The sequence below is a fragment of the Pristiophorus japonicus genome, chromosome 3, assembly GCF_044704955.1.
Source record: "Pristiophorus japonicus isolate sPriJap1 chromosome 3, sPriJap1.hap1, whole genome shotgun sequence".
In the NCBI taxonomy this organism is placed as follows: domain Eukaryota; kingdom Metazoa; phylum Chordata; class Chondrichthyes; family Pristiophoridae; genus Pristiophorus; species Pristiophorus japonicus.
The window spans coordinates 125,083,935-125,109,484 of record NC_091979.1 but is presented as its reverse complement, the minus strand read 5'-3'; the positions used below and the strand labels follow the sequence as shown (position 1 = coordinate 125,109,484).

The 25,550-nt window shown below is 47.9% G+C and overlaps 1 protein-coding gene and 1 pseudogene across 3 annotated transcripts in view; one reads left to right on the top strand and one right to left on the bottom strand.

Annotated features, from left to right (window-relative positions):
- The window catches only part of znf385b (zinc finger protein 385B), a 751,134-nt gene that overhangs the window by 69,319 nt on the left and 656,265 nt on the right, over window positions 1-25,550 (top strand). The gene's annotated exons all lie outside the window — the stretch shown is intronic.
- Window positions 7,482-7,721, bottom strand: LOC139260614 (U2 spliceosomal RNA; annotated as a pseudogene).

The window sequence follows — 25,550 nt, the reverse complement described above, 5'->3', positions numbered from 1 at the left end:
TGGATCTTTACTCGTTGGAGTTCAGAAGGATGAGGGGTGATCTTACAGAAACATTTAAAATAATGAAAGGGATCGACAAGATAGAGGCAGAGAGGTTGTTTCCACTAGTCGTGGATACTAGAACTAGGGAGCACAGCCTTAAAATATGGGGGAGCCAATTTAAAAGAGTTGAGAAGGAATTTCTTCTCCCAGAGGGTTGTGAATCTCTGGAATTTTCTGCCCAGGGAAGCAGTTGAGCCTAGCTCATTGAATGTACTCAAATCACAGATAGATAAATTTTTAACCAATAAGGGAATTAAGGGATATGGGGAGCGGGTGGGTAAGTGGAGCCGAGTCCACGGCCAGATCAGCCATGATCTTTTTGAATGGCGGAGCAGGCACGAGGGGCTAGATGGCCTACTCCTGTTCCTAATTCTTATGTTCTTATGTTCTTATAAATACCATGCACAGACTCTCCACAGTGGTGGATGCACTCGATTGTATATTCCTGTCTGGCATAGAAATAAAAAAGGGAAGGTGGCTCAACCGTGGCTATCAAGGGAAATCAGGGATAGTATTAAAGCCAAGGAAGTGGCATATAAATTGGCCAGAAATAGCAGCGAACCTGGGGACTGGGAGAAATTTAGAACTCAGCAGAGGAGGACAAAGGGTTTGATTAGGGCAGGGAAAATGGAGTATGAGAAGAAGCTTGCAGGGAACATTAAGACGGATTGCAAAAGTTTATATAGATATGTAAAGAGAAAAAGGTTAGTAAAGACAAACGTAGGTCCCCTGCAGTCAGAATCAGGGGAAGTCATAACGGGGAACAAAAAAATGGCGGACCAATTGAACAAGTACTTTGGTTCGGTATTCACGAAGGAGGACACAAACAACCTTCCGGTTATAAAAGGGGTCGGGGGGTCTAGTAAGGAGGAGGAACTGAGGGAAATCCTTATTAGCAGGGAAATTGTGTTGGGGAAATTGATGGGATTGAAGGCTGATAAATCCCCAGGGCCTGATGGACTGCATCCCAGAGTACTTAAGGAGGTGGCCTTGGAAATAGTGGATGCGTTGACAGTCATTTTCCAACATTCCATTGACTCTGGATCAGTTCCTATGGAGTGGAGGGTAGCCAATGTAACCCCACTTTTTAAAAAAGGAGGGAGAGAGAAAACAGGGAATTATAGACTGGTCAGCCTGACATCGGTAGTGGGTAAAATGATGGAATCAATTATTAAGGATGTCATAGCAGTGCATTTGGAAAGAGGTGACATGATAGGTCCAAGTCAGCATGGATTTGTGAAAGGGAAATCATGCTTGACAAATCTTCTGGAATTTTTTGAGGATGTTTCCAGTAGAGTGGATAAGGGAGAACCAGTTGATGTGGTATATTTGGACTTTCAGAAGGCGTTCGACAAGGTCCCACACAAGAGATTGATGTGCAAAGTTAGAGCACATGGGATTGGGGGTAGTGTACTGACATGGATTGAGAACTGGTTGTCAGACAGGAAGCAAAGAGTAGGAGTCAATGGGTACTTTTCAGAATGGCAGTCAGTGACTAGTGGGGTACCGCAAGGTTCTGTGCTGGGGCCCCAGGTGTTTACACTGTACATTAATGATTTAGATGAGGGGATTAAATGTAGTATTTCCAAATTTGCGGATGACACTAAGTTGGGTGGCAGTGTGAGCTGCGAGGAGGATGCTGTGAGGCTGCAGAGCGACTTGGATAGGTTAGGTGAGTGGGCAAATGCATGGCAGATGAAGTATAATGTGGATAAATGTGAGGTTATCCACTTTGGTGGTAAAAACAGAGAGACAGACTATTATCTGAATGGTGACAGATTAGGAAAAGGGGAGGTGCAAAGAGACCTGGGTGTCATGGTACATCAGTCATTGAAGGTTGGCATGCAGGTGCAGCAGGCGGTTAAGAAAGCAAATGGCATGTTGGCCTTCATAGCGAGGGGATTTGAGTACAGGGGCAGGGAGGTGTTGCTACAGTTGTACAGGGCATTGGTGAGGCCACACCTGGAGTATTGTGTACAGTTTTGGTCTCCTAACCTGAGGAAGGACATTCTTGCTATTGAGGGAGTGCAGCGAAGGTTCACCAGACTGATTCCCGGGATGGCGGGACTGACCTATCAAGAAAGACTGGATCAACTGGGCTTGTATTCACTGGAGTTCAGAAGAATGAGAGGGGACCTCATAGAAACATTTAAAATTCTGACGGGGTTAGACAGGTTAGATGCAGGAAGAATGTTCCCAATGTTGGGGAAGTCCAGAACCAGAGGTCACAGTCTAAGGATAAGGGGTAAGCCATTTAGGACCGAGATGCGGAGGAACTTCTTCACCCAGAGAGTGGTGAACCTGTGGAATTCTCTACCACAGAAAGTTGTTGAGGCCAATTCACTAAATATATTCAAAAAGGAGTTAGATGAGGTCCTTACTACTAGGGGGATCAAGGGGTATGGCGAGAAAGCAGGAATGGGGTACTGAAGTTGAATGTTCAGCCATGAACTCATTGAATGGCGGTGCAGGCTAGAAGGGCCGAATGGCCTACTCCTGCACCTATTTTCTATGTTTCTATGTTTCTATGATCCATTTCGAGTACGCATCGACAACAATCAGGAAAATTTTTCCCATAAACGGGCCCGCGTAGTCTACATGAATGCGTGACCATGGCTTGGTGGGCCAGGGCCATGGGCTGAGGGGGCCACACTAGGAGCATTTCCCAGCTGAGCACATGTCGTGCACCTGCGAACCCAGTGTTCCAGGTTTGAGTCAATTCCCGGCCACCATACATGTGACCGGGCAATGGCCTTCATTAGCATGATGCCTGGGTGATCGCTGTGGAGTTCACTGATGAAAGCTTCCCTTCCTTTCTGGGGCATGACTACCTGGCTGCCCCATAGTTGGCAGTCGGCTTGGATGGAGAGCTCATCCATCCGTCTGTGAAACGGTCTGACCTCCTCGGGGCACGCTCCGTGTGCGGGCACCCAATCCCCAGTTAGGACACATTTCTTTATCAGTGATAGGAGGGGATCTCTGTTGGTCCAGATTTTGATCTGGCGGGCTGTGATGGGGGAGCCTGCGGTGTCGAAAGCCTCAACGGCCATGACAATCTCCGCGCTTTGCTCCTACTCCCCCTCAGTGGTCACCAGTGGGAACCTACTGAGCGCATCAGTGCAATTTTCGATGCCTCGCCGGTGCCGTATGGTATAATCATACGCAGCCAGCGTGAGAGCCCATCGCTGTATGCGAGCTGACGCTTTGTCATCGACAGCCTTGCTATCAGATAACAGGGATGTTAACGGCTTGTGATCCGTTTCTAACTCTAACCTTCTGCCAAAAAGGTACTGGCACATCTTTTTTATCCCATAGACACATGCGAGTGCTTCCTTTTCAACCATCTCATATCCCCGTTCTGCCTGGGAGAGCGACCTGGAGGCATAGGCCACAGGTTGAAGTTGGCCCTCATCAGTACTCTGCTGCAACACACACCCAACCCCAAAGGATGATGCATCACACGTTAAAACCAGTTTCTTACAGGGGTTGTACAAGGTCAACAGCTTATTAGAACAAAGCCGGTTCCGCGCCCGAATGAAAGCCCGTTCTTGACAGTCCCCCCAAAACCCTTCGTAACCCTTATGCAAGAGCATGTGTAGCGGCTCCAACAATGTACTTAAGTTCGGCAGAAAGTTCCCGAAGTAGTTTAAGAGTCCCAGGAATGACCGCAACTCCGATGTGTTGCCGGGCCGGGGTGCACGACGGATCGCCTCCGTTTTGGATTCGGTAGGCCGGATCCCATTTGCGGCAACCCTCCTGCCCAAAAACTCGACCTCTGGGGCCAAAAATACACACTAAACACACACTTGGGCTTCTTTAGTCGCAAGCCTACTCGGTCCAGTCGGCGTAGCACCCCCTCCAGGTTGTGGAGGTGTTCCTCGGTGTCTCGACCTGTGATTAGGATGTCATCTTGGAATACGAATGTGCCAGGAATGGATTTGAGCAGGCTTTCCATGTTCCTCTGGAAGATAGCGGCCGCTGAACGAATGCCAAACGGACACCTGTTGTTAACAAATAGCCCCTTGTGGTGGTGGTTTGATGCTTGGGTTTTTCAGCCAGTTCCTGGGTCATGTAGGCTGAAGTGGGGTCCAACTTGGTGAACAGCTTGCCACCTGCCAGCGTGGCAAAAAGGTCCTCGCTAATTGAAGTGGGTATTGGTCCTGTCGTGACACTCGGTTGATGGTGACCTTGTAGTCGCCACAAATCCTGACTGAGCCATCCGCTTTAAGGACAGGGACGATGGGGCTTGCCCAGTCACTGAATTCAACAGGCGATATTATGCCCTCTCTTAGCAGTTTGTCCAACTCACTCTCAATTTTCTCACGCATCACATATGGCACGGCTCTGGCTTTGTGGTGCACTGGTCTGGCGTCCGGGGTGATGCGTATCACTACTTTGGTGCCCTTGAAAGTCCCGTCCCCAGGTTGAAATAGTGATTCGAATTTCTGTAGGACCTGTGAGCATGAACTTCGCTCCACAGATGAAATGGCGTGCACATCCCCCCATTTCCAGTTCATCTCGGCTAACCAGCTCCTCCCCAAAAGCGCGGGACCATTCGCGGACAATCCAGAGTGGCAGCCAGTTCTCTGATCCATTATGTGTGACCACCAAATTTGCACTGCCGAGCACTGGGATGATCTCTTTGGTGTACGTTCGTAATTGCGTCTCAATGCGTTCTAGTTTGGGTCTGCTAGCTTTGAGTGGCCATAGTCTTTCGAATTGTTGGACACTCATAAGTGACTGGCTAGCTCCTGTGTCCAGCTCGATGCGTACCTGGCTGCCATTTAATAGAACTTTCATCATCATAGGCGGCGTTTAAGTGTATGAGCTGTGGATGTCTGCCACGTGAACCCGCTGGACTTCAGTGTCAATGGCTGTGCCCCAAGCATCCAACTGCCATGCAGACTCTTCGTCTGGTTCCTCTGCCTCCCAAACTAACTTCGATTCTGATTTTCTGCACATTCTGGCCAAATGTCCCTTGAAATCGCAGTTTCTGCAGATAAATTGTTGAACCCTGCAGGTTTTCGCATTGTGTCTGACCCCGCATCTCCAGCATGAGCTGCGATTGTGTGGACAAAGTGACTGTTACCGGGCATTCATCTCTGTCTCTTTGATTACTCCTGATCACTCTCTTGCTGTGCGTCAATGGTCCCATCCCGGGACGCATTGCCCCTTGTGATGATGTGAATTGCTGATCCTCCTGCCATTGTCTCTGTTGCTGCCCCATCCTGGAATCTGTTGCTACCTGGGCGGTGTCTAATTGCCCTTGCCTGCCTGCCTGGGCGGTGTCTAATTACCCTTGCCTGCCTGCGGGATTCTGTATCGCTTTTACAATATTAACTCTCTGGTTCATCGCCACATTGAAACCAGGGTTGCGTGCGTAAATTATCTTGGTCTCCTCTTCCCCTGCCAAGAAGGTCTGAGCTATCAAAGCTGCCCTTTCCAAAGTCAAGTCCTTGGTCTCAATAAGCTTCCTGAAAATCCTGGAAGAAATTAAGAAATCGCTTAACATTTCCCCCCTGCAGGCATCTGTGGACTTAGAGGCTGGCCAAACGCCGAAGGTCCGCAACGAAGTCTGGTATGCTTTGTCCCTCCTGATGTCTCTGTGAATAGAATCGGTGTCGGGCCATGTGTACGCTGCTAGCCGGTTTGAGGTGCTCACCGATGAGTTTACTGAGCAATGGTTTTGTCCGCCGGCTTCTCAGGTGCGAGCAGGTCTTTCATCAGCACGTATGTATTAGGCCCACAGCTGGTCAGTAGGTGCACCCTTCGCTTGTCAGCTGCTGCCTCTCCCAGCCAGTCCTTCGTGACAAAGCTCTGCTGGAGCCTCTCAACGAAATCGCCCCAGTCCTCACCAACACAGTACTTTTCATCTGTGCTACCGGTGGCCATTCTCGTGAGTCATTGATTTCCGTTTCCCGTCGCCAAATGTAGTGTCTCTGCACTATTATAAAGTCACACGAGGCATATACCGCAGACAAGGTCACTCATGACCTGCACCTTTATTCCCAGGACCAAGGAGTGCTGAGCCTGCATGGAACCACCCTTTAAGTACCTGGCTGACCAGGTGAGGAGTGTCTCCCACAAGTTCACCCCCTGTGGTCAAGGTGTGTATTTCACAGTTGTATACAGTGTACAGTGTTGTTACATATTGATTACAGTTATGTGAAGGTTACAAACATGACAGTCAAGGCCTCTGCTATTTCCTCTTTTACTTTGCTCAACAGCCTGGGATGCATTTCATCCAGGCCTGGGGACCTAACTACTTTCAAAGCTGCTCAACCCCTGAATACTTCCTCTCTCTAGATTTATTTCATCCAGAATATCACACTTCTCCTCGACAGCAGTATCTGCATTGCCCCTTTCCTTTGTGAAAACAGATGCAAAGTATTAGTTAAGAACCCTACCAACATCTTCCGCCTCCACACAAAGATTACCCTCATGGTCTCTAATCGGCCCTACCTCTTTTTTAGTTACTCTCTTACTCTTAATATATTTATAGAACATATTGGGGTTTTCCTTAACTTTACTGGCCAAGAATTTCTCATGCTCTCTCTTAGCATTCCTAATATCCTTTTTAATTTTGCCTCTTAACTTTCTATATTCCTCTAAATATTCTATAGTATTTAGCTGTTGGTATATGACATAAACATCCCTTCTTTCTTAATCCTCCCCTGTAAGTCCCTAGACATCCAGGGGGCTCGAGAATTATTTTTCCCAGCCTTTTTCTTTAAGAGCACATGTTTGGCCTGAGCCTTCCGGATTTCCTCCTTGAATGCCTCCCACTATTCCGACACTGATTTACTCACAAATAGCTGTTTCCAGTCCACTATGGCCAAACCACTCCTTAACTTAGCAAAATTAGCTTTTCCCCAATTCGGAACTTTTATTCCAGGCCTATCCTTGTCCTTATCCATAACCAACTTGAATCTGACTGAATTATGGTCACTGACACCCAAGTGCTCTCCCACTAATACCCCTTCAACCTGCCCAGCTTCATTCCCCAAAACTAAATCCAAGACCGCCCCCTCTCGTATTGGGCTTGTTACATACTGACCAAAAAAGTTCTCTTGAATGCATTTCAAGAATTCCGCACCCTCTATACCCTTGACATTAAATTTGTCCCAATCAATATTTGGATAGTTAAAATCCCTTACTATTACTACCCTATTGGACTTGACAACAATTTGCCTACATATTTGCTCCTCTAGCTCCCTCCCAAACACACACCCAGCAGTGTGATCGCCCCATTTTAATTTTTTAATTCGACCCATATGGCCTCATTTGATCCGTCTTATATATCATCCCATCGAGGATGACTTGCTTTTTTTTTATTCGTAGCCAATCTTTCCAATTCTTTGTCAAATCACAAACGCCAGAGGTCACCTTGCACACATCAAGGACCACTCTGCGCCAATGCTCTTAGCCAAAAGGCCGAGAGCCACTGCACCGTTCTTGGAAGTACTGCAATACCAGGTTCGTGCCATGGAGGTGGATGGGTCAGGCCCCCCCCACACACCTCTGTGGAGGTGGATGGGTCAATCCACCACACCCACCTCCTATTTCCAAAAAGCATAGGAGAACCACCTTCCTGATCCAGGGAGAACCACTTTGGGGTCATGGTTACTCCCCTGTCAGGTCAGTTACGCATGATCTTAGCCAAAAGGCCGAGAATTGCTTCCACGTCAAAAAGTTCACAGGTGTTTCAATCAAGGACCTAATATTCCAGGTCCCAAATTAAATCTTGAAGTGTGGAAGGTGTCTGTGCGTGGATTTTTTTAACGTGTGGTGGCCGTTGCACACTAGCCACCAAACAGGCTTGACAGAACTCGGTCTTGGTCCAGTGGCAAGGGTGAACCAAGACGACTGGCTAGACAAGCCTCTCATCATCATAGGCAGTCCCTCGGAATCGAGGAAGACTTGCTTCCACTCTTAACATGAGTTCTTAAGTGGCTGTACAGTCCAATACGAGAACCACAGACTCTCTCACAGGTGGGACAGATAGTCGTTGAGGGAAGGGGTGGGTGGGACTGGTTTGCCGCACGCTCTTTCCGCTGCCTGCGCTTGATTTCTGCATACTCTGGGTGACAAGACTCGAGGTGCTCAGCGCCCTACTGGATGCACTTCCTCCACTTAGGGCGGTCTTTGGCCAGGGACTCCCAGATGTCAGTGGGGATGTTGCACTTTATCAGGGAGGCTCTGAGGGTGTCCTTGTAACATTTCTGCTGCCCACCTTCGGCTCGTTTGCCGTGAAGGACTTCCGAGTAGAGCGCTTGCTTTGGGAGTTTCGTGTCTGGCATGCGAACTATGTGGCCTGTCCAGCGGAGCTGATCAAGTGTGGTCAGTGTTTCAATGCTGGGGATGTTGGCCTGGTCGAGGACGCTAACGTTGGTGCATCTAACCTCCCAGGGGATTTGTAGGATCTTGCAGAGACATCGTTGGTGGTATTTCTCCAGCGACCTGAGGTGTCTGCTGCACATGGTCCATGTTTCTGAGCCATACAGGAGGGTGGGTATTGCTACAGCCCTGTCGACCATGAGCTGACAACTGCTGGACAGACCACTGCCTAATCCGATCCATCATTGACATCAGCATAGCTCCAAAGCAGAGGGGGCAGCAGAAGCAGCGCCGCAAAAAAGTCAATGCTGGGGCATTTAAGGACCCAGCTAAGACAGCCCTAGACAGTCAGCACCTCACAGCTAATCTGCTGTGCCTTGATCACCCCGAGATGCAGAATGCCCACAGCACTTGGTCTTCCCTCCAGACCTCCATAACCAGTGCCTGCAAGGAGACGCTTGGTCACTCGACCAGGAAACACCAGGGACTGGTTTGATGATAATGATCAGGAGTTTCAAGAGCTAATAGAGCGCAAGTGCAGGGCATTTCTGAGTCTTAAACAACAACCCAACTCGGCAGCAGCAAAGCAGCATTACAGACGGCTCAAGGCTGAGGTCCAACAAAAAAACCCGGGACCTAAAGAGCAGGTGGTGGATGGAGAAAGCACAGGAGATACAGCAGCTGGCCGACAGCCATGATGTGCGAGGATTCTTCATCGCAGTCAAGGCCACCTTCGGTCCAAACACCCAAGGCCCCACCCCCCTACTGGCCAAGAACGGGGAAACACTCATCAAGGACACCGAGGCAGTCAAGGCCCACTGGAAGGAGCACTTTGAAGATCTCTTCAATCGAGACTCTGCCTTTGACTCGAGTATTCTCGACTCCATTTCACAGCATGCTACCCGCCACCACCTCAGTGAGACTCCCAATACTGCACGAGGTAGAAAAAGCCATAAGACAGCTAAAAAAACAAGGCTACGGGAGTGGATGGAATCCCTGATGAGGCATTGAAGTATGGCAGAGAGGCACTGCTGACGTGAATACATGACCTCATCTCTCTCATCTGGAGGGAGGAGAATATGCCGGGAGATCTCAGAGATGCAGTGATCATGGCTATCTTGAAAAAGGGGTCAAGTCCGACTGCGGCAACTACAGAGGAATCTCCCTGTTAGCAGCCACTGGGAAAGTCGTCACTAGAGTCTTTCTCAAGCCTCTTCTCCCTGTCGCCGAGGAGCTCCTCCCGGAGTCACAGTGTGGATTTCATCCAGTACAGGGCACAACGGACGTGATTTTTGCAGCGCGGCAGCTGCAGAAAAAATGCAGGGAACAGCATCTCCTTCGACCTTACAAAAGGCCTCTGACACTGTCAACCGCGAGGGTCTTCGGAGCACCCTCCTCCGTTTCAGATGCCCCTAAAAGTACGTCACCCTCCTCTGCCTGCTCCACGACGACATGCAGGCCATGATCCTCACCAACGGATCCATCACAGACCCAATCCATGTCCAGACCGTGGTCAAGCAGGACTGCGTCATCACCCCAACCCTCTTCTCAATTTTCGCTGCCACGCTCCACCTCACGTTCAACAAGCTCCCCGCTGGAGTGGAACTAAACTACAGAACCACTGGGAACCTGTTCAACCTGCACCGTCTCCAGGCTAGACCCAAGACCACCCCAACCTCCGTCGTCGAGCTACAGTACGCGGACGATGCCTGCGTCTGCGCACACGCAGAGGCTGAACTCCAGGACATAGTCGGCATATTTACTGAGGCGTACGAAAGCATGGGCCTTAGGCTGAACATCAGTAAGACAAAGGTCCTTCAGCCTGTCCTCACCGCACAGCACTGCCCCCCAGTCATCAAGATCCACGGCGCGGCCCTGGAAAACGTGGACCACTTCCCTTATCTCGGGTGCCTCCTATCAACAAGAGCAGGCATTGATGACGAGATCCAACACCGCTTTCAGTGCGCCAGTGCAGCCTTCGGCCGCCTGAGGAAAAGAGTGTTTGAAGACCAGGCCCTCAAAACCGTCACCACCCCTTGACATTCAATGGGATTGCCATGACTGCATCCCCCACCATCAATATGGTGTATGAAATGATACAATGAACTCCATACTGTGAGCTAGTGACCAGGTGTCTTTAATGGCTTCCAGAAGTGAAGATACAAAGGTGAAGTTCAGGTTATTTCCCTATGACCCTCGGACCTCCGACGGTTGTGCCCTCTGTTGGTGGGCAGACCTTATGTACATACATTACATCATTCCCCCCCCGCCCCAGTTCTTGGCACAAATCCATATTACAAGTTCAGATGGTCTGGAGCCCTTCACTCCCTGGTTGACTGTCTCCGTACAATCCCAGTGCTTTCCAAGTCTCTCACGACTTGGAACTGGGCGTTGACCACAGTGGGTTCTTATGATGGCTAGACGTGAGTTGGTTGGTCGTCTAAGCTCGCGGTGTCTTCTTCCAACTGTTCCGGTTCATCAGAATCTTAGCTTGATTTGATCAATGTGTTTCCTGCACATCTGTCCATTATTGAGCTTAACCATATACACCCGGTTACCCTCCTTATCCGTAACTTTGCCCAGGAGCCACTTGGGCCCTTGACCATGGTTAAGTACATACACTGGGTCATTTACAGATATGTTACGTGACACTGTGGCACGGTCGTGATACCACTGCTGGCGTTGACGTTGGGTTTCGACGTGATTGTTAAGGTCAGGATGGACTTGAGCGAGCTGGTTTTGAGGCCTTTCCATCAATAGTTCTGCAGGCGGGACCCCGGTGAGCGTATGTGGCCTTGTCCTGTAACTGAGCAGTATGCGTGACAAGCGTGTCTGCAAGGAACTGTGAGTTACACGTTTCAGGCTCTGCTTGATAGTTTGAACTGCCTGCTCTGCTTGACCATTGGATGCGGGTTTGAACAGGGCTGACTTGTCGTGTTTTATGCCCTTGCGTTTCATGAACTCTTGAAACTCCAGGCTCGTGAAACACAGTCCGTTGTCGCTGACAATGATGTCTGGCAGACCATGTGTGGCAAACATGGCTCTCAGGTTCTCAATGGTGGCAGTGGAAGTGCTGGATGACATGATCACACATTGTATCCATTTGGAGTATGCATCCACCACCACAAAAAACATTTGTTTAATATGTTACTTCTGCCACAGCCAGCAGAAGTAAAATCTAATGTTATAGATTTGTATAGAGCTACCTTTAGCAGTTCATCCGCAAAGTCGATGTGGACTCCAGACGGTTTGGATGGCCATAACCACAGACTGAGCAGAGCTTCCTTTGGGGCATTGCTTAACTGCATGCAAGTGCTGCACTGATGCATGCATAAAAACATAGAACATAGGTGCAGGAGTAGGCCATTCGGCAGCAACACCTCCCTGCTCCTATATTCCAATCCCCTAGCTATGAAGGCCAACATACCATTTGCTGCCTTTACCGCATGCTGTACCTGCGTGCCCACTTTCAGTGACTGATGAACCATGACACCCAGGTCTCGTTGCACCTCCCCTTTTTTTAGTCTGCCGCCATTCAGATAATATTCTGCCTTCGTGTTTTTGCCCCCAAAATGGATAACCTCACATTTATCCACATTATACTGCATCTGTCATGTATTTTCCCACTCACCTAACCTGTCCAAGTCACCCTGCAGCCTCTTAGCGTCCTCCTCACAGCTCACACCACCACCCAGTTTAGTGTCATCCGTAAACTTGGAGATATTACACTCTATTCCTTCATCCAAATCGTTAATGTATATTGTAAAGAGCTGGGGTCCCAGCACTGAACCTGCGGCACCCCACTAGTAACTGCCTGCCATTCTGAAAAGGACCCGTTTATCCCGACTCTCTGCTTCCTGTCTGCCAACCAGTTCTCTATCCACGTCAGTACATTACCCCCAATACCATGCGCTTTGATTTTGTACAACAATCTCTTGTGCGGAAGCTTGTCAAAAGCCTTTTGAAAGTCCAAATACACCACATCCACTAGTTCTCCCTTGTCCACTCTACTAGTTACATCCTCAAAAAAAATTCCAGAAGATTCGTCAAGCATGATTTCCCTTTCATAAATCCATGCTGACTTGGTCCGCTCCTGTCACTGCTTTCCAAATGCGCTGCAATTTCATCCTTAATGATTGATTCCAACATTTTCCTCACTACTGATGTCAGGCTAACCAGTCTATAATTACCCGCTTTCTCTCTCCCTCCTTTTTTAAAAAGTGGCGTTACATTAGCTACCCTCCAGTCCATGGGAACTGATCCAGAGTCGATAGATTGTTGGAAAATGATCACCAATGCATCCACTATTTCTAGGGCCACTCCCTTAAGTACTCTGGGATGCAGACTATCAGGACCCGGGGATTTATCGGCCTTTAATCCCATCAATTTCCCGCCTAATAAGGATATCTTTCAGTTCCTCATTCTCACTAGACCCACTGTCCCCTCGTACATTCGGAAGGTTAAGTCCGAGTCAATGCCAGGCCACCAAACATGGGACCTGGCGACGGCCTTCATCATGACAATATCTGGATGCGTACTGTGTAACTCACATACAAATCTCGCCCTGCCTTTCTTGGGCATTACAACACGATTACCCCACAGTCAACAGTCGGACTGGATGGAAAGCTCATCTTTGCGATGGCTGTACGGTTTGGTTTCATCATTCATTTCCTTGGGGATGGTCGACCAGTCCCCGTTAAGAACACAGCGTTTTACAACCGATAAGATCGGATCCTGGTTAGTCCAGGTCTTAACTTGTTGAGCAGTGACGGGCGACCCCTCACTCGCAAAGGCATCCATGACCATGAGTAGCTCTGCGGGCATTGGCGTTTCCACCTCCGGTGTGGGCAACGGTAACCGGCTCAATGCATCAGCGCAGTTGTCGGTGCCTGGTCTATGGCGAATGACATAATCATAGGTAGATAATGTCAGCACCCACCTCTGGATGCGGGACGATGCGTTGGTATTGATATCTTTGTGTTCCGAGAACAACGATATAAGTGGCTTGTAATCGGTTTCCAGCTCGAAGCGAAGCCCAAACAGATACTGGTGCATTTTTTTTTACTCCATAAACACATGCTAAAGCCTCTTTCTCTACCATGCCATAGGCTCTTTCCGCCTTGGACAGGCTTCGAGACGCATATGCAACCAGTTGTAGTTTGCCTGACTCATTAGCTTGCTGGAGTACGCAGCCGGCCCCATAGGACGAAGTATCACCTGTCAAAACTAGACGCTTGCATGGGTCATACAATACCAGAAGCTTGTGGGAACACAACAGATTTCTAGCCTTTTCAAAGGCTCTGTCTTGCAGTTCACCCCACACTCAGTCACCTCCTTTCCTGAGCAGCTTGTGCAAAGGCTCTTAACGCTGTGCTCAATTTGGGTAAGAAGTTACCGAAGTAGTTGAAAGACCTAGGAACGAACGCAGCTCCGAGACATTCTGGGGCCTGGGTGCATTTTTGATGGTCTCTGTTTTCGTGTCTGTGGTCCTGATTCCGTCTGCAGAAATCTTTCGTCCAAGGAATTCGACCTCTGGTGATAATACGGATTCTTTTCCCTTCAATCTGCTTCAGCGAATACACTGACACACGAACACTTTTAGTCTTTGCAACGCAAGACCTTTATTAGAGATTCTCCGGCCGGGACCTGTTAAGATAAAGGGAACACCCTCGATTTGAGCCTGTCCACCTCTCTCTTGACAAGTCTCGTTACAGCGCAAAACCACAGCAGTTATACATTTTCAAAACGGAACACATTTGATTAGCACTTAGTTCATCCAATCACTTTCTGCTTCCCCCAGAATACATCCAATGGCAGGCCGACATGTCCCCCAGACAGGGTAGGCACTCGGCCTAGCTTGTTTACAGTTTCGGGGCTTCGTATTTCCTTATTTTATGGCTTGTTATAGCGTCTGACTCATACCTGACTTCGCTTTTCGCGTAACTCGTGTTTGACCACAACTCTGAGTAACCCCTTTTTGTGTCGACATTGCAAATATCGCAGCTTGACATTTTCTTTTAGCTATCTTCCCATGATCCTTTTCAACTGACACATTCACAACTCTTCTATTCACATTCACACTGGTGCCATGAAAACGCACTTCGAACGTTTCAGCCTGAGTCCCACTTTGTCCAGACGACGCAGAACCTCTTCCAGATCGTGCAGGTGCTCGGCTGTGTCACGACGTGTAACTAGGATGTCGTCTTGGAATACCATGGTCCTGGGGACGGATTTCAATAGGCTCTCCATGTTTCTCCGAAATATGGCTGCTGCCTAACGAATGCCAAAAGGGCACCTGTTGTAAATAAACAGTCCTTTGTGCGTGTTGATGCACGTAAGTTTCTTTGATGATTCAACCAGTTCCTGTGTCATGTAGGCCAATGTTAGATCTAATTTTGTGAACGATTTTCCCCCGGCTAGCGTTGCAAGCAGGTCATCAGCTTTCGGTAGCGGGAACTGATCTTGTTTCGAAACTCAGTTGATCATGACCTTGTAGTCTCCACAAATCCTGACCGTGCCGTCGCTCTTTAACACCAGAACAATGGGACTGGTCCATTCATTAAATTCGACCGATGAGATGACCCCCTCGTGTCCAATTCGAGCTCGCCCTTTTCTCTCATCATGTGCGGGACCGCCCTGGCTTTGTGATGGATGGAACTTGCGTCTGGGCCTAGGTGAATCTGCACCTTGGCTCCCTTGAAGCTGCCAATTCACGGTTCAAACAGTGAGGGAAATTTGCTCAGCACTTGAGCACACAAATCATCCTCCACTGATGACAAAGCTTTGATATCGTATCGTTTCTATTTAATTTTCTCAAGCCAGTTGTTGCTGATTGACGATGGGCCATTGCCTGGGATAATCCATAACGGTAGATCATGAACCGTTCCCTCGTACGACACTCTTACTGCTGCACTACCGATCACTGGTATGAGCTCTTTGGTACAGGTACGCCAATTCGCTTTTATTGGACTCAGCTTGGGTCTCTCTGCTTTGGTCTCCCACAGCTTTATGAAAGTCCTCTGGCTCATTATCGATTGACTCGCACCCGTGTCTAATTCCATGGATACCGACATGCCATTTAATCTTACCTCCATCATTAGCGGTTGGCTCTTTGTTAGGAACGCACGTACCCTGTACACTTCCTCCTCGGAACTCTCAAATGCCTCGGGCTGCATCGCCAGATCCACGCTGTGTTGATCATCATCCACATGGTGTGTTGCAACTCGCTTGCTCTGCTGTGGGCACGTCCGCTGAAGCTGCCCCGTCTTTACACACCCTCTGCATACATACTGCCTGAAGAGGCACTGATGGGATCATTGATTGTCCCTGCAACGCCAATACGTTGAGCTTGGATTTGTTCCCGATGGCGGGCTTTGAGCGGCTCCCGTTCTCGTATACGCAGACGAGTAGGCCCTGCCATGTGCAGCTCTGCCGGCCGTCGATACAATTTTGTACACTGTACTTGCCGTGGAGTTCCTGTTTTGTCGCGCTATCTGCTTCGTGCTTTTCTGCGTGGACATGCAAGCCTGGGCGATGGTGATGACCTTGCTGAGGTCTGGTGTCTCCGCAGCCAGCAGCTTACTTAAGATCGCCTCGTGATTGACCCCGATCATGAAAAAGTCACACAGCATGTCTTCCAACGCAGGCCCAAATTTGCAAGGCCCTGAAAAACGTCTCAGGTCGGCAACAAATGCCGCTACGTTCTGGACGAACGTGCATATAGAAGCGATATCTGGATGTGAGGATTCCTTCTGTGGGTTTACGGTGTTCCAGAACTAGAGCACACAGTTCTTTGTCTTCCTTTTTTGTAGGAAGAGTGGGTGAGAGCAGATTCTTGATGAGTGCATAGATAGTGGGGCCACAGACGGTGAGAAGAACTGCCCTGTGCTTCTCTGCATCCTTGTCTTTGTTTAGGTCGTTTGCCACGAAATCGCCCCAATCCTCTCCCTCGTTGAATCTCTTGAATTCCAAAAGTACTCGATCGAGCTGTGCTTGCCATACTTTTGCATGGGTTCATATTTGCCTCGTCGCCAGTTATGGTGTATGAAATGATGCAATGAACTCCGTACTGTGAGCCAGTGACCAGGTGTAACCTGGTCAGTCTTTAATGGCTTCCAGAAGTGAAGATACAAAGGTGAAGTTCAGATTATATACCGGGCCCAGCGCGAGTGTACCTATGACCCCAGGACCTCCGACGGTAGTGCTCTCTGGTGATGGGCAGACCTTATGTATATACATTACAATCAATATCCTGGGGGTCAGCCTGGACCAGTCACACACATACTGTGGCTACAAGAGCAGGTCAGAGGTTGGGTATTCTGTGACGAGTGTCTCACTCCCTGACTCCCAAAGTCTTTCCAGCATCTACAAGGCATAAGTCAGGAGTGTGATAGAATACTCTCCACTTGCCTGGATGAGTACAGCTCCAACAATCCTCAAGAAGCTCGACACCATCCTTGACAAAATATCCCGCTTGATTGGCACCCTATTCACCACCTTAAACATTAACTCCCTCCACCACCGGCACACCGTGGCTGCAGAGTGTACCATCTACAAGATGCACTGCAGCAACTCGCCAAGGCTTCTTCGACAGCATCTCCCAAACCCCTGACCCCTGCCCCCTGGAAGGACAAGGGCTGCAAGTGCATGGGAACACCAGCACCTCCCAAGTTCCCCTCCAAGTTGCACACCATCCTGACTTGGAAATATGTCACTGTTCATTCATTGTTGCTGGGTAAAAATCCTGGAACTCCCTCTCTAACAGTACTGTGGGTGTACCTTCATCACACAGACTGCAGCGGCTCAGTTCCACCTTATCGATTCGCTGGTCTTGCCAGCACCACCCACGTCCCAGGAACTAATTTAAAAAAAAATTATGGGCTGTTCATAAATGAGAATTCTGAAATGTCTACCAGACAGTGATGATTTAGATTTAGGCATATAGTAGATTTATAGCTCTCCAAGTGGAATGAAGGAAAAAGCACTTGCTGGAGTTGGACTACAGCATACTGTTGAGAAGATCCCAGATTTGATTTGATCTTGGCCCGTGCCCATCTCATTCGGGCAGCATTCGGGTCAGCATCACTGGCCCAAGGAGATCAGCCACATTCTTGTTTCTGATTGCTGTCTAAGCACCTGTGTTGAGAACTATATTGGGCTCAGCTGTGACAACTTTCATGGTCAAAAAAAAGCTGCTGATACTTGCTGTCTGGCCTCACACATGAGATAGCAGTTTGGATAGACTTAACAGTACCGAGAGGACTGGACCCCAGCAGCAGTTTGTCTTCAGGAGAGGCTGGGAAGAAAAGCATAAGAATTTAAGTTTAACAAAAATCAATGTTAATCTTATTTGATTTTGTAACTTACTCTAACATCTGGTGCATAAGTTGACTATGCATATTTCAATGTTCTGTTAATTACAAGGATACAACGTATAAACAGTTTATAAGATTTTTAATGATATATGTGTGACCTACGCTGACACTGGATTAATATTCTGCTACATTTACATGCTTTGCAAATTACTGTATGTGGAGCCTCCAATCACAGGATAGTTAAGCAATGCCTTCATAACTTCAGTAGAGAGTGTCACTCAACAAAAAATATGGTATGGTGTACATCAGAAGTGTGAAGGACAAATTGGCCTGCTAAACATATAGTACTAGACATTGTCATGAGCTCAAAGAGGATTTACACTTGAACATTCCCGGTAGCTGTCCTACGCTTCTCAATGTAAATGTCATTTTGGCAATAGTCTGCTGTACAGGTACTTCAGGGTTATTTCAGATACCAGCAGGGGATTTAGCTAGAATAGTGTGACCAGCTGTGTCACTTTGTGCGTCACTCGACCAAATAGTGATAGTTGATTTCCTGGATAAGTGAAGCAGCAAAACCAGGTCAGTCATGATTGCTACAGGACAGCTTGTCTTCCAACTGTCCTGTGTCCAAAGTTTGCAGGCATGATTTTTAGTTAATCTCTCCATAATGTAAATATGCAGGTAGTCTTTGATGCAATTTCCAAAATGATTCTTCTACCCTATTTTATGCCCAAGGGTACACTGCCCTGTTGCTGTTTGAAGTTTTAATGTTATGTTTTAACTTGCCAGTAGGGTTCTGGTAATAGCTAATTGGCTTTTATGAGCTAAATTAAACTGTGATGTAAAAAGATATTAAATTAATTAAGACCACAGAGTTTCTCAGTTAAGCTGCATTCTTCTGTGCTCAGCAGGATAATATACAAACCGAGTACACTTGTCATACCTGCAGACTTGTGATTTTTATTTTGCTACCATTGCAGTTAATATTAATTGCAGCTTATGTGGAGCTGTGGATATTTGTCTTCTGAGCAGCAATTCAGCATTTACATGCTTCTGGCTACACAAAGTGCTTTACATAACATAAGAAATAGGAACAGGAGTAGGCTATTTGGCCCATCGAGCCTGCTCCGCCATTCAATATCATGGCTGATCTGATCATGGACACAGCTCCACTTCCCTGCCCGCTCCCCATAATCCTTTACTCCCTTATCGCTCAAAAATCTGTGTATCTCCGCTTTAAATATATTCAATGACCCAGACCTCTGGGGCAAAGAATTTCATAGATTTACAAACCTCAGAGAAGAAATTTCTCCTCATCTCAGTTTTAAATGGGTGGCCCCTTATTCTAAGACTATGTCCCCTATTTTTAGTTTCCAGTATGAGTGGAAATATCTTCTCTGCAGCCACCTTGTCGAGCCCCCTCAATGGGGTCCAATTGGCGCAGCCCCGCGAGCCACGCCTGATTTCCACGCTCAAAACCACGCCTAAAACTTACCTCTGTATTCTCCCCGCTGCTGGAATGCTCCAGGCTCATGGTGCAGCGCAGCACAAGCTGTGGGGGGCGGAGCCAGGTCCCGGCATGTGCAGTAGCTCCAGGCACCTGAGGCTCTGTGGGAGGGGCCCGAAGCACGCCGTCCCTAGCTGTGGCCGAATGGGCTCACTGGGGCGGCGAAGATCGGGCTTGGGCCTCCCTCCCCTTGTGCTCCAGCTTCCCCCGCCCCCCCCCCCCTGCTCAGCTCCCGCTCCCTCCACGTCTTCGGCGGGGCCTGCCCGCCCGGCATCTTTCTGGGGGCGGGCCCCGCCCGAAGTCTTCGGCCCGGCTTCCTCTCGTCGGCCGGGCCCATTCAGCCCCCCCCCCTCCCTTTCCTCTCTCCTCTCTCCCCCCTCCCCCCCATCTCTCTTCCCCCCCCCTCCTTTCTCACCCCCCTCCTCTCCTCTCCCACCACCCCCCTCCTCTCCTCTCTTCTCCCCCTCCCTCTCCTCTCCCTCCCTCTCCTCTCCCCTCCCCCTCCCCCCTTCCTCCCCCCACCCCTCGGTCAGAAACATAGAGTGACATAGACAGACAGAGAGTGACACCGACAGACAGAGAGACACTGTCAGAGACAGAGAGAGAGAGAGAGACACACGGGAGGGTCCCAGCACGCTGTTGGAGGGCTCTCGGTGCTGCAGTCAGTGAGTGGAAACTTAATTATTTATTTATTTATTTTTAAAAAAATTATTTTTTATTTTTTTTATTGATTTATTTATCATTTATTATTGATGATGGCTCTTTTTTGTAAAAGTGATGTGTTTCATGTTTGTAAATTTCCCTCCCCCCCCCCCCCCGCCCCCCCATCTCTCTTCCTTACACCTGATTTCTAAGTGTAGGCAAGGTTTTTCTAATCTACACTTACTCCATTCTAAGTTAGTTTGGAGAGAGTTTTCGCTGCCTAAACTTGCAAAACAGGCGTAAGTGGCCGGACACGCCCCCTTTTGGAAAAAAAATCTGTTCTAAAATGAAACTGTTCTAACTCACTAGAACTGGAGCAAATTAAATGCTGAGAATTGCAATTTCTAAGATACTCCATTATAAACTAGTTGCTCCAAAAAAATAGGAGCAACTTGACCCCATTATCTTATGTTTCAATAAGATCGCCTCTCATTCTTGATTGATTAACAGTCAATCTGCAGAGAATCACTAAATTTAGTTGGAAGTTAGAACTGTGTATCTTGCAGTTCTACATATTTTGAGTCCAAATGCCTAAGTTACAAGATGAATTATAGAACAAAAAAGACAAATAAATGTAGTGTTAGTCTGTTGATCAGTAATTGTTTGAAATCGCATTTCAAGTAAATTATATAAATATTTCTGAAGTATGACTTCTTTTGAAAACAAATAACTATTCTATCTCAACATCTAAAGAGTAATCAATTTAAATGAGTAAAATGTAGTATTTTCACTGCCCGTAGTGCAGTGCTTTTTCTCATTCAATGATGACTAAAAACCATATGCTTAGCTAACCCTTTAATTGGTTTTTCTGTCCTACAATGATTGATTGCTTTATTGGCTGTGCATTAAAATGATGTATCACTTGATGAGTTTAGAATCTAGGATAGGCTCACACATGAAGGTGTTTAATGGTGTTTTTATTGTAGGTATGTTTCTATTGCAGAGTTATTGGACAGAAAGTTTCCAGTAAGCATTCGATTTTCATTTATCAAGATAATGATGAACGAAAATGCATGTAGATGTTTTTTGAGACAAGAATAATCACAAATTTTGCTTAACTTCAGACATAATTTTAAGTTTTCAATATAGTGTTTAAATATCATGCGGAATGTAAATTAGAATAATTTCATAAAAGCTCCCTTTACAATTTTGCATTTGGAAGAAATTGCAGTGTTGAAAATTTGAAGCTTGGCCCAGTTTCTAAAATTCAAAGACCACCTTAATGTATGAAATTTTCTTTGCATTCTGAAAGATGCTTCGGGCAACAATTCAGGAAAAAATGAGGAACAGAGCAGAAATAAATTGGCTGTACACCTTATCCCTGTGGAGTTTAACAAATGACTGCACTGGCAAGGACGATACAGTTTGGAAGGTCAGTTGGTGCCTATCAGTAATTAGCACAAGGACAGATTTGAAGGTAGGGAAAAGTGAAACATTTGACTTAGGCAATTTATCATTCTTCAGAGCTACATTTTAGCAATTGAATATCGTGATTCAAAGAAAGAGATTTATTTTTTATACTTTGCTCTCCTAATATCCTAAGCCATATAGACCAGGAGGTCCCGGGTTTGATTTCAGTTAGTGCAGCCGCAGTGGGGACATGCCCATTACGATGGTACAGTTGACCCTAACATTCCTCGATTTGGGGAGGGAAAATATTAGCCACGCTTCCTGCTCTTGATTGCTTACCAGTGACGTCTGCTGGAAAGTGCTTGTGTGTAGATTTTGGATGAGGACAGGATTTGTGATGTATCCGTGGTGTAATAGCCTACTGACATTCAAGCAGGCATAGAATAGACACAGGGTAGGTTTTGTACTTCGACAATTCGAGACCAATGACCTTTGGGTAGGCCTAATTAGAATAAATTTTGGTAGGCTCCTGATGAGATTCCTGCTTGCACCAGGGGCACTACCTTGGGGAGGGGAGGGTTGGACAGGAAAATTGCTGCTCCAGGTTTTAGAAGCTTGCAGCTGCTGTTGAGCAGATCCATTCATTTGTAAAAGGTTTCAGCTTTGATTTACAATCTATTGCATTTCTTTAGCGGGGGTGGGGGCCTTTTTAAAAAAAAAAAAAATTTAAGTCCCTGCTTGGAAGCCATAGCAATATTCGATATCCTGAACATGTTGCCGTTCATTTCGACTAATGGTAATAACAGGAAAATGCTATTAAGATACAATTTCATACAGCTGCCCATATGGACAGCGCAGCCTTCGGTTGCCTGAGGAAGAGAGTGTTCGAAGATCAGGCCCTCAAAACTGGCACCAAGTTTTATGGACTACAGGGCTGTAGTGATACCCGCCCTCCTGTATGGCTCAGAAACGTGGACCATATACAGTAGACACCTCAAATAGCTGGCGAAATGCCACCAATGATGTCTCCGCAAAATCCTGCAAATCCCCTGGGAGGATAGACGCATCAACGTCAGTGTTCTCGATCAGGCCAGCATCGAAGCACTGACCACGCTCGACCAGCTCCGTTGGGCGGGCCACATTGTCTGCATGCCCGGCACAAGACTCCCAAAGCAAGCGCTCCACTCTGAACTCCTGCACGGTAGGCGATACCCAGATGGGCAGAGGAAATGTTTGAAGGACATCCTCAAAGTCTCCTTGACATCCCCACCGATACCTGGGAGTCCCTGGCCAAAGACTGCCCTAAGTGGAGGAAGAGCATCCGGGAGGACGCTGCTCACCTCGAGTCTCATCGCCGAGAGTACGCAGAAAGCAAGCGCAGGTAGCGGAAGGAGTGTGCAGCAAACCAGACTCCCCACCCACCTTTTCCTTCAACAACTGTCTGTCCCACCTGTGACAGAGACTGTAATTCCCATATTGGACTGCAGAGTCACCTGACAATTTACTTTTGGAATGGAAACAAGTCTTTCTCGATTTCGAGGGACTGCCTATGATGATGATTCAGAGGACATGGTTACGTCCAGCAGAAAGTCCTGGAAGTAACAATGATTGGTAGGAGTCTGCTCCAATCTACCCCAGGTCTGTTCAGTGTTGAATGTGTTATGTATGCTAACCTCACCAATGAGTAAGACTTGCCACCAGGGGGCACACCTGTGGGAGACCTAATGGTCACCTGTGCACCCCGGGCAAGCAGGTATAAAAGGCAATCCATCATGCTGCTTCCTCACTTTGGAGTTACATTAAAGTGACCAAGGTCACAATGGTTTGAGCTTACAACACAGTCTTGTGGAGTTATTCTGAACTTAACAACTGGCGACAAGTTACAGATCTCGAACTTTCACGCGGTAATGGCTGCCGTTGGTGGTATTGAGAGATTTGTTGAGGGTGATGATTGGGAAGCCTTCGTTGAGGGTCTTGACCAGTACTTCGTGGCCAATGAGCTGGACAGGGCGATTCTCCTCATCGTATGTGGGTCTTTGCTATATGACTCCGTCAAAAATCTGCTGGCACCGGTCAAACCAACGGACAATACTTGCACAGAGCTGTGCACGCTGGTTCGGGAACACCTCAAGCTGAAGGAGAGTATCCTAATGGCCAGGTATCGCTTTTACACGCACCATCGCTCCGAGGGCCAGAATGTGGCGAGCTTTGTCGCCGACCAAAGACGCCTTGCGGGACAGTGCAAATTTGCTGGATCTTTGGGTGAAATGTTGTGGGACTTTTTCATGCTTGGAATCGGCCACGCGGTCATTCTTCACAAACTGCTGTCTGCCGAATCCCGAGGTCTGAGCAAGGCCATCACGATAGCCCAGGTTTTCATATCCACGAGCAACAACACAAAACAGCTATCTTCACAGAATCGAAGTTCACCGGCAAGTACTATGCATAAAATAATGCTTTCAGCAGGCAGAACTGTACATGGCAGGGCCTACACGACTGCAGAGGCCAGGCCTAGGGTGACTCAGAGGCCGCTGTGGGGTGTGAATGCGTATCCATTAACACCATGTTGGTGCTGCGGGGGCAGTCATAGAGCCCATCTATGTCGATTCAAGCACTATGTGTGCAAGGGCTGTGGAACAATGGGGCACCTCCAGCGAATATGCAAACGACCTGTGACTCACCACATGGCAGAGTCAGCAGAGGACAACCGATCCAGCGCGGAACACGCTGAACGAACAGGAGAAGCTACTCAACCGGAGGATGAAGAGGAAGTGTATGGGGTGTACACCTTCACCATCAAAAGCCCTCCGATAATGTTAAAAGTTAAACTTAACGCCATTCCAGTCTCCATGGAATTGGACACGGGGGGAAAGTCAGTCAATTATGAGCCAGAAGGCTTTTGAGAAACTGGGGCAACAAGGCTCGGAGGCCAAAACTGAGCCCGATTCACACAACGCTGCGCACTTACACCAAAGAGCTCATACCTGTTATCAGCAGTGCAGCAGTGAAAGAACCGTACGACGGAATGGTGCATGATTTACTACTATGGATTGTACCAGGCGATGGCCCAATGCTGTTCGGCAGAAGCTGGCTTGGAAAGATACGATGGAACTGGAACGACATCAAAGCACTGTCTTCGGTGGAAGACGCCTCGTGCGCCCAGGTGCTAAACAAATTCCTGCCGTTATTTGAGCCAGGCATCGGCAACTTCACAGGCGCCAAGGTGCAGATCCATCTTGTTCCTGGGACACGGCCCGTTCATCACAAGGCCCGAGCAGTCCCATATATGATGCGAGAGAAAATCGAGATCGAGCTGGACAGACTTCAACGCGAAGGAATCCTATCGCCAGTCGAGTTCAACAAGTGGGCCAGTCCAATCGTGCCGGTGCTAAAGAGCGATGGGACGGTCAGAATCTGCGGGGACTACAAGGTAATGATCAACCGAGTCTCGTTACAGGACCGGTACCCACTACCTAAAGCGGAGGACCTATTCGCAACAGGGGGAAAGTCGTTCACCAAGCTGGATCTAACCTCTGCTTACATGACACACGAGCTGGCTGAACCGTCAAAGAAATTGACATGCATCAACACGCACAAAGGACTGTTCGTGTACCACAGATGCCCCTTTGGGATTCGCTCAGCTGCGGCCATCTTCCAGAGGAACATGGAGAGTCTGCTGAAATATGTTCCACGCACCGTGGTGTTCCAAGACAATAACTTGATCACAGGCCGCAACACCACTGAACACTTGCACAACCTGGAAGAGGTTCTAAAGCAACTGGACAGGGTGGGACTCAGGCTGAAACGCTCCAAGTGCTTTTTCCTGGCGTCAGAATTCGAATTTCTGGGGAGAAAGATAGCATCAGATCCACGCACTCCAAAACGGAGGCCATCAAAGAATGCACCCAGACCACAGAATGTGACTGAGCTGCGTTCATTCCTGGGACGACTCCAACAATTTTGGTAACTTTCTACCGGGGTTGAGCACTTTGCTGGAACCCTTGCATTTATTGCTACGTAAAGATAACGACTGGGTTTGGGGTAAATCTCAAGAGACAACCTTTAATAAAGCCAGAAACCTGCTATGCTCTAACAAGTTACTTGTATTGTATGACCCATGTAATTGTTTAATACTAGCTTGTGATGCGTTGTCGTACGGGATCGGTTGTGTGTTATAGCAAGCAAATGTGTCAGGCAAACTGCAACCGGTTGCATATGCGTTCAGAAGTTTATCCAAGGCTGAAAGAGCTGACAGTATGGTTGAGAAAGAAGCATTAGCATGTGTATACGGGGTT